Source organism: Amblyomma americanum, chromosome 1 (genome assembly GCF_052857255.1).
Source record: "Amblyomma americanum isolate KBUSLIRL-KWMA chromosome 1, ASM5285725v1, whole genome shotgun sequence".
In the NCBI taxonomy this organism is placed as follows: Eukaryota; Metazoa; Arthropoda; class Arachnida; order Ixodida; family Ixodidae; genus Amblyomma; species Amblyomma americanum.
Window position 1 is genome coordinate 203,630,168 of NC_135497.1, and position 9,654 is coordinate 203,639,821.

The following is a 9,654-nucleotide window of genomic DNA, read 5'->3' on the forward strand; positions in this document are numbered from 1 at the left end:
AGTGTCGTTTCGTTTAAATTTTTTTGTAGATAATTCCGCTGCTGTCTCTAATTTCCTCAGGGTCTAAGCTATCATCAAGCCATCTAATTTTCGCGAGCTCATCCTCGAAAGGAAGGTCGCAGGGAGAGTTTCCGGATTTTCAGTTGTGCTGGCTGGTCGCACTTTTTCTTTTTAGAATGATTTTGTACTGGGTGCAGCACTGTTCTCCCGTCCGAATTATGCCTAATGTTTCTGAAATCTTTTTCCGATGGCAGGAAACATCTTTTTTCTTTTTGAATTTTTCATAGGTCCGATCTGAGGTAAATATTGCTCGTAATAATTTAACATTAATCTTGTTTCGCCGCTTGTCCACTCGCAACCTTGAGATGGACAGAAAATAAGAAATGCAAGCGTGAAAAACTGCGAAATGTACGAGGCGTTGAAACAAGCAGAAGCGGAAACAGAGAGAATTCCAAGCCCTGCACTACGCGTCCGTCATAGCCTATGTGTCGCTTCGGGCCAGGATATTGCACCTCCCAGTTTTTTTTTTTACAGTTCAATCTGTACAGTTTTGTTAGGTCTAATATACACTGATTAAATTAGTTGATAAAGTCTGTGCGTATATTTTCATTTACCCGAAACGAACGAATCACCTTTGTACGAACACTGCACGGAAAGAGCGCGGCTCAACCGCAAGAACATAGAAAACAATGCAAGCTGGACAATAACAAGGAACGAAATAAAGGAAAAGCTGCACCAGGATGTACATATTTCGAAACCTTTCCTAAAAGAGCCGGATCGGCTTCCAAGGACGGGTCCCAAGGGTAATTGGAAAACGCTTTGTACTCTTTTCTTTTCGTGCGAAATAATGTGTGCATACTCACCGCGATTACTGTTTCTTTCCCTTCCCCCGCCGCTTCTGTAAAATATTCAATACACGTATATTGCGCGTGCAAAGCAAGAGAGTAGTTGCAAACTTAACTGCGTATATTGTTTTACTGATTAAAAATGCGCGCCAAAATTACCTTGATTGGGAAGCCCTTCTCTTTTGTCGCCCTCACTACAGCTGCTTGCGTGAGCTAAAATGTATAAAGCAATTTTAATGAAACCGTAGTACGACTTCCTGATACAAATTATGTGGTGTACTGAATGACTACGTGCAAACTACTCGCGAAAACACGCAACGTGCATCGATCTTATCATAAACTCAAAGTCGTGCAGTTACAGCTCTGCTCAGGAAGAATGAAAATGGTGAACCGCGAATGTTTTCTACAATAAAAGTGTCAAAGGACTCTTATCGTGCGTATCCGCGCTCGGCTGTGCAACAATGGCTGACAGCACAGCATAAAGTTCAGGCGTCACCTCCATCTCGAAAGGCAGCGGGTGTAGTCTTCACCTCTTGCAGCAACGGCCGAAAAGCAGACGACGACGCGCGTGAAAAGCGCGGGCAAGCGCAAGGAATGCCGGGTACTTCCTCCAGCAGTTCGCGAGCGCCACCTACATGCTCTGGCCAGAGCAAGTGTACTCCAATCGCAATTTCAGGTCTCGCGCTCTCCGCCGGATTCAGGCGCTCTGTCACAGAGCGTGCAGACCGCTCCGGGCTTGCGATTGGAATTCACCATTAGACATTTGTTCGCATGATAAAAATTTTCGGTTTCTAGCACATTTCTACTGACAACAGTGCATAGAAAACACTAAACAAATTGTACCAACTTCTTATCAAAAAATGCTAACAGAATATGCTAACAGAATGTAATTGCTAATCTTTATTTCGTGTTCAATGTTGCTTTATTAGCTTTGAAGTGGTCGGCTATAGTACATGATTATTTTAGGCTTTTATTCGCATGACCAAACGTGTTTTTTCGGTTTTTAGTATATTTTTCTCACAACAGTGCATAGAAAGCAATAAGAAAAATTTATTAAAATAGAATACCTTCAGTTTTGAAAACACGTTTCTATACCCTGACTTGATTCCCAATGAATTTGCTGCGAAAAACGCTGGATGATTTTCTATATAGGAAAATTGTTAACTAGCTGCAACATACTTCACTGGGCACTCAAGTGAGATGTCACGGTTATGCAAACAAGAGTTTGAATCACCTCGAACCCCATGCAGTTTCTCACTCATTTCTCTCGATGTGTAGGACTGCACCAGTATTTTATAGCAACATTCTATTGACCGGAAATTATACAGGGAAGTAACGTTCCACTACCTTTCCTTTTCACAAAGACCCATAGAATGTTAAACTATTTTCTAGTAACTTTCTACTGACAGAAGTATATACAAAGAAGTAACCTTCTACCAACTTTCTATCAACAACTGTTGAGAGAATGTAAAAGTAACTACACGGTTACTAGAGTACGTAGAAAGTTAATACAAATTCAAAAGAAAGTTGATAGCCATTTTTATAAGGGATGGGCCGTCTTGCTAGCCCCGTCGATCGCTTTGTCATGGTAGCGAGCGCAGTGCAGCTTGTCAAAACAGCGCGCCAGCTCAACGTCACTCAGCGAAATGCGGCAGCCGAAATATTAGCAAAAGCGGTGGTTGCCAGAGCTAGCGCGCGCATCTTCGCGGGCCGCCGATAATTCCCTCGAGGGAAGAGGCACTTGAACTTCCTTGGTTGTCCAGTCCGCGGGCCGGCAGCGTGCGTCTCAATTTGGGGGCGCACGAACACGTGATGCGCGGTCCGCGGACGAACGGTCCGTCGTGTGAATCGGCTTTTGCGGCACGGTTCGGGTGTCCGCCGATTTGTGAGACAGATACTGCGCCATTTCCTTTCCCCAAAAACCAATTTCCAATTTTTTTCACCCGAACCACGCCGTAACGCAAGGAAAATGAAAGTAAAATCAGTGTTAAGGAAAGGAAATGACACCTAGGTGTCTCACATATCTCGGTGGACACAAAAACCGCGCCGTAAGTCAAGGAAAAGCACCCTTCTAAGACGACACCGTATTCACTAGGCGCGCCTGTGTTAATTCCAAACCATCGAGCTGGCGTGACGGGGTGGTTAGCGAGCTCGACTCGCACTCCGGAGGTCCTGGTTCGATTCCCAACTCGGCCAATATACTACTCGGTTTTATTTAATAATGCTTCTGGGATTTTTCGCTCACGGCCAACGCCACCGACGTCGACGACACCGGCTTTTCTGCGTCACGGGGGCCAAAACGCTGTCGTGTTAAAAAAAAAAAACTAAGGAAGCCAGCAGCCCCGTCGGTAGTGGTTCAGACAACGGGAGATTGGCGAAGTGATTTTAAAAGATTTAGTGATCGAGACTCTTACTTCGTATTTCAGTTAGAGATAACGCAAAGCAAAAATAAAACTTGGAAAAAAGAGTGCGTTTCGGACGCTACTCGCTTCCTTCATCACATGTGACAGCGAGGGAGTCGCAGCCTGCCTTTCGAAGACTACGGTTAGTGGTCCGCCGGGTCACTGAACATAGACCGTCGATGTAAGAATGGGGGAAAAGTTGCTAGGGAGCGAATAACATAGCCCTGCGTCTGACTCATGACTCAAATAAGAACCGTCTGCGCGGGCGCGGCTGGGTGTCCAGCAAAATAGTGCGCGGCGTAGTACATTGGCAAAACCAAGAACTTCACGAAAGAATGAAGCAGCACAAAGCGGATGTGAAACAAGGAACTGGGAACCAAGCGCTGTGGCGGAATACTGTGCGGTTTGTTGACACAAGACTTACTTAGAGGGAACTACTGCGCTAGACACCGAGCCGCGCCCGCGCAGAAGGCTCTTACTTGAGTCATCGCATATTCAGCAGACGTGGAACGCGCCCCTCCGCGAGCTTCTCCGGTTTTGGAGAGAAAGGCTCTTGTCCCCCTTTGTCGTTTAAAAATTTGGAGTAGCGTAGTCGCGACAAAAAAACTACTTGTACTAACTGCTGCAGTGACACGTGGCCAAAAGCGCCTTCCTTTTCCCCTTTCCTGCCCAGCCCTTAGTACAGGAATTTGTTTGCGAGTGTGAAATGAGAAATGCGAGATGTAACAAACTTTGAGCATTCTTTTATTGATTGCGCCATAATTATTTATGACAAGCAGGTTTTCTGCTGTCTGCCGTTCTCTTGGCATGTGGCACTCAAAATATTCAAATTTAGCGCAGAAATAAACAAGAAATTCCATTGCCAGGGAGAAGGAGAAAGTGTCAGAGGACGCAACTTTATTTCCCACAAATCTATAGGTTCACGTGAGTATGCACCACTCAGCCTTTCCCTATTTTGTTCTGTTTATTTAGAAAGATTACCTTTGGCTGCACTCACCTCCAGCCTGTTAACGCCAAGGTTGTCAAGGGCAAATTGCCTTTACATTATCACTTGCAACATCGACTGCCGCAATATGTAAACCACGATTGTCGTACAGACAAACGCGAGCTTGTGGAGCAAGTTTACTCATCACACTAAATCAGGGCCCGCCGATTTTGCCGTTAACCCACCGCGGTGGCTCAGTGGTTAGCGCACTCGACTACTGATCCGGAGTACCCGGGTTCGAACCCGACCGTGGCGGCTGCGTTTTTATGGAGGAAAAACGCTAAGGCGCCCGTGTGCTGTACGATGTCAGTGCACGTTGAAGATCCCCAGGTGGTCGAAATTCTTCCGGACACCTCCACTACGGCACCTCTTCTTCCTTTCTTCTTTCACTCCCTCCTTTATCCCTTCCCTTACGGCGCGGTTCAGGTGTCCAACGATATATGAGACAGATACTGCGCCATTTCATTTCCCCCCAAAAAACCAACCAATTTTGCCATTATGTGCAGCTGAGTGCGAGGAGGAAATATGCACTGCTTGAAAATGGACACACATTAAATGCGCATAGACCGAGAGCGTGGGAGCTGATCGTCGCATCATGTCAAATAAAGCATCGTATGTTTTAGTCGTACTAGAAACAGTCTAAAAATAAAAAAAAAATTAAGCATTTCAATTAAGTTTTTAGCATGGACTGCTATGCTTAATCTTCTTGCTTATGTATTTGCCACACAATAGAAATCCACGGAACGCCATTGTCCGTTCGGCGCGACACCTTGCCCGGACAATTTAAGGAAAAGAAACATATCTTAGTGGTGGCTGAGTGGTTAGAGCTCGGCTACTCATCCGGAGTTTCTGGGTTCGAGCCCGACCGCGGCGGCTGCGTTTCGATGCAGGCGAAACGCTAAGCGCCCGTGTGCTGTGCGATGTCAGTGCACGTTAAAGATCAAGGGTAGAATTCATAGCGCAAAAAAGACAGGGACACAGAAAGACGACACCACAGAGCGCTATGTGTAGCGCTCTGTGGTGTCGTCTTTCTGCGTCCCTGTCTTTTTTGCACTATGAATTCTACCCTTGAAATTAACCAGCAAGCCCAAGAATCTCTACCCTTCTGTATGTTAAAGATCCCCAGATGGTCGAATTTATTCCGGAGCCCTCCACAACGGCACCTCTTCCTTCCTTTTTTCTTTCAATCCCTCCTTTATCTCTTCCCTTATGGCGCGGTTCAGCGTCAGCTGATACGTGAGTCAGATACTGCGCCATTTTCTTTAAATAATATTAATTGCTTTTGGGGGAAAGGAAAAGGCGCAATATCTGCCTGCCCCGCCGAGGTGGCTCAGTGGGTAGGGCGCTCGACTACTGATCCGGAGTTCCCGGGTTCGAACCCGACCGCGGCGGCAGCGTTTTTATGGAAGAAAAACGCTAAGGCGCCAGTGTGCTGTGCGTTGTCAGTGCACGTTAAAGATGCCCAGGTGGTCGAAATTATTCCGGAGCCCTCCACTACGGCACCTCTTCTTCCTTTCTTCTTTCACTCCCTCCTTTATCCCTTCCCTTACGGCGCGGTTAAGGTGTCCAACGATGAGACAGATACTGCGCCATTTCCTTTCCCCCAAAACCAATTATTATTATTAATATCTGCCTCATATATCGTTGCACACCTGAACCGCGCCGTAAGGGAAGGGATTAAGGAGAGAGTGAAAGAAGAAAGAAAGAAACGGGTGCAGTATGGGAGGGATCCGGAGTAATTTCGACCACCTGGGGATCTTTAACGTGCACTGACATCGTACAGCACACAGGCGCCTTTAGCGCTTTGCGTCCATGAAAACGCAGCCTCCGCGGTCGGGTTCGAAGCGGCTGCGTTTTTATGGAGGCAAAACGCTAAAGGCGCCAGTGTGCTGTGCGATGTTAGTGCAGGTTAAAGATCCCCAGGTGGTCGAAATTATTCCGGACCCCTTCACTGAGGCACCTCCTCCTTTCTTCTTTCACACCCTCCTTTATTTCCATTTCCTATCCCCAAAACCAATTTTCATTAAAAAAAAAATAACAAGCCACCAGATGTCGACCCGAAGCTGATTGTGCAGCTCTTCTTCACTGCTAAGAGATTCTCCGTTTGCGATAACGCTTTGCTGAAGTAAAAAACATACTTTTCCAATGGACTGCAAACACTTCAGACCTCAGAATATTTAATTTATTGAATCATTAAAATGAGCTAACCCAGTGCATAATCAACGAATAAAAAGGCAACTTTGAAACATTAGGCTAATTTACAAGTCAATATTCCAGTATGGCAATGCATTTCAAAAAATGGGCAATAAAAAAATATACATGTGTCAAATACTCAAAATATTTCTAACACCTAGCCAGTCATTGCTGGGTGAAGTGTAGCGCCGCCACCTCTCAAAGATACTCTATGGACACCATTCGTTGGGGGCGCCAGAAGCGCATTCCAAATTGTTCCTGCACTCTCCGCCGTAACATCGACATCATTAGCAGTTGACGTGGACACTCATTGTGAGTGCCGCCACAGCTTTGTTCTACGAGGAACAAGTTCCACGAGCACGGTGCTGTTGCGGTTCACGGTTTCGCGGAGCTTTTCGGAAGCATTCAGGAGAAAGGCCCGTACGTGCGTCCTGCTTCTACGAAGTCTGCGGCGCTCCATGCAAGCCAAGACGCCCGTCCAGGCGTACGCTGTCAAGGCTCCCATGGCCATCAGGAACGCCATGGCTCGTGCCCAGGCTGGGTCCATCACGACGGTCGCATTCACGCCGCTCATCAACGGTGCCTCACCTCAATTTTCCTGCCACCCGGAACAGGTGCTCGTAGCCGTGATTCCAATTCCGACGTGCCAGCTGGCCATCCAGACTGCCGAATGCGCTGGCAAGTGTAGCCACCGCGACTCCGTCCTGAAGACTGCTGCGCTCGATTGCGATGGCACAAGGGTAGGACACCACCAGGCACCGCAACGACGGTTCTGGCGTAGCTGCTGCTCGCGCCTGTATGGCCGAGAATTGCATGGTGTTCTCCGTTGTTGCCTTGCGCCTAGCCGCCGTGCAACCGCCGTTGCGTGACCCAGTCTAGGCGGCTGGGCATAGCGACCGAAGACGGTGGTGCAAGATCGCGGCCTACAATGTTTCTAGCGTCGCTCATGTCGGTGATCGTGGATGCTGCGGAGGCTGCTCGACACTCGGTCATCAAGGACGTCGAGCACAACACGCGCCCTGTAAAACGACATTTCGCGATTTACTGGAGACGATGTCTGTGCACTGTTAGTGCCCCACCCGTCGTCCGGAAGACATTGGCAAGGCTTAACAATTTCGGTGCTTAAATTCGATTGCACTGTAGTATATGTATTTTTCTGCTGTTCTTTACTGTTGTCCTTCGGTGTTTCGCATAATTGTGTTAATGGTTGTAGGTATACATTGTATTATTCGATAAACGTTCAATTTGTAGTGAAAATATTTGTGTCTGGGTTTCTTTCTTTCTCTTTTACTTTTCAGCAGCAATAGTTCAGTCCTGTAGTGACCTTGTGGTAGAGCACCTGCGTCGCATTCATTCGAGAAGTGCTGGATTCGAACGTCGTTGGCCGGGTAGTGTGCCCACCGGGTATCTCGTGGGTACTAGATTTCTCCCGGCCGAGTGCTCGGCTTTTCTGGGCTGAAAGGTCTACGAAAAGGGTTTTCGACAGTGGCTTTAAGTTCCAGCACTCGCCTGGGCTGCGGGAAGTGGTAATTGCGGCTTCCATTGCCTGCCGGCTTCCCACTGCTTTCTTCAAATGGGTACAAACTTATCCCTGGGCCTGGTTCTCGGCTCACCAGTGTGGACGGCTGCGGAAAGGAATCTGCACCTTAAAATCCCGAAAAGGGCTACAATTGGCCTTTACCGCTTGAGACGGGTGTCACTTGTTCGACAGCGGAACGAATCACTGACCCGCCAACGGAACTGTTTCGATGTCATAATTTTTCTGCTGGAAAAACGAGGAAAGTGAGATTGAGGGTACGTGAGGGAGAGCGCTTGAATTAGTGTGAGTGTGTCTAAGAGAGAGTGTCGACGTGTTCTGTGTGCGCGTGCACGTATGCTTGTACACATATATATTACAGCTTGTCTTACAGGGGCGGACAAGCACGCACTTGGAGACATGTAAAAAAATGTACGCCGATTAGACGCAGTACTTAACAGTAACGGTAGAGTGATTAGTTCCATGCCACAAATGGGTCGCGTCAAGAGCGGCAGCAGATTTCCAAGTACGTGAGACGCGCACCTAGGTGAGAGCGTTCCTTGTTTTTGTGTTCCCTGCACGACATAGCGCTTACGGCTGCATAAACTTTCGGCATATATGCACGTGCAGTGACGTCACGAAGCCGCTAAATGTGCTTGTTCCTTGCACTTTGTGCCCTCTTCGGTTATATTTCTTTTTTCGCTTCCTCCTTTATCCCTTCCCTTACGGCGCGGTTCGGGTGTGCACCGATATATGTGAGAGAGTTACTGCGGAATTTCCTTCCCTCAAGACCAATTCTAAAAACCAATTTTTCGATCATCCACGTCTGGATGACCGCGGGTTTCCAGAGTGCGGTGATAGGTGCTCTATTTTCTCGGGATACTCCGCGCACTTCCAGTGGCTGCCCAGAACGCGTTCGTTTTTCTCTGGCTAGACATCCTGGCAGCGCTCGGGTAACTAACAGACGACGCAGAGGTGGTATGGTAGCGGGAAGCGCGCGCTGCCATTTTAATGTGGACTAGAAGGAACGCGGTTCTTCAAGCGATATTTTGTTGGATCACTAGCTAGATGCAGGCGCTTGTTTCGAATAGACCACGGTGCATATCGTCTGTGTCGCCTACAATAACGCATTTTCCGGTAGTTATCGTTGGTTATTTGTAAGTTTTGCATACGTGTCTACAGTTCGACCTTCTCACGACCTGGCAAGCACAAATGCTCGCTACATACCTGATTCATTAATTTCGTTCGCCCGGCTGAGCTGATACTGCGATGGCGTTCGAGGCGTTTCACGAAAGTGGCCGCAGATTCCAGCTCCGAGTACGCGCTCAGACGCGAGCATACATGCATGTGTTGAACGCGCTTGGCAAGGAGTGATTGAGCGCGTTACGAGACCCAGGTCTTCATTGCTTTCTGCGCACTGGAAAGGCGGATGTTCTTTGAGAAATGCTTGATTGATTGAAACCTGTCCTTTATTAAAAGCCCTCACGAACACACTGCTCGAGACATCTGTGCTGGCACATATGCGGCCACACAGCTGTTGCGCACGGCTCTTGAGGCGAATGCCGAGCCGGTCGACACCGACTGCCATACAGCTTGATGCTCGGGGCTTCTGCCACAAATGCTTCAAATATCTGAGAAGTACTTTACGCACGCATCAGCTCGCGTTCGAACAAGTAAAGACACATTCCCCAGCGCGGATCAACACGTAAGCCC

At 47.9% G+C, this 9,654-nt stretch overlaps 1 long non-coding RNA gene across 1 annotated transcript in view; it reads right to left on the minus strand.

The window, feature by feature from the left end:
• Nucleotides 1-9,294, minus strand: part of LOC144094709 (uncharacterized) — a 9,553-nt gene extending 259 nt beyond the window's left edge. Inside the window, exons 1-4 of the long non-coding RNA XR_013306547.1 lie at nucleotides 9,169-9,294; nucleotides 1,005-1,058; nucleotides 864-898; nucleotides 1-359 (exon numbers count right to left, since the gene is read on the minus strand). The exon at nucleotides 1-359 is cut by the window's left edge and continues 259 nt beyond it. This is a non-coding gene — a long non-coding RNA (uncharacterized LOC144094709). The remainder of the gene's footprint in view (nucleotides 360-863; nucleotides 899-1,004; nucleotides 1,059-9,168) is intronic.
• Between the last annotated feature and the right edge of the window lie 360 nt (nucleotides 9,295-9,654).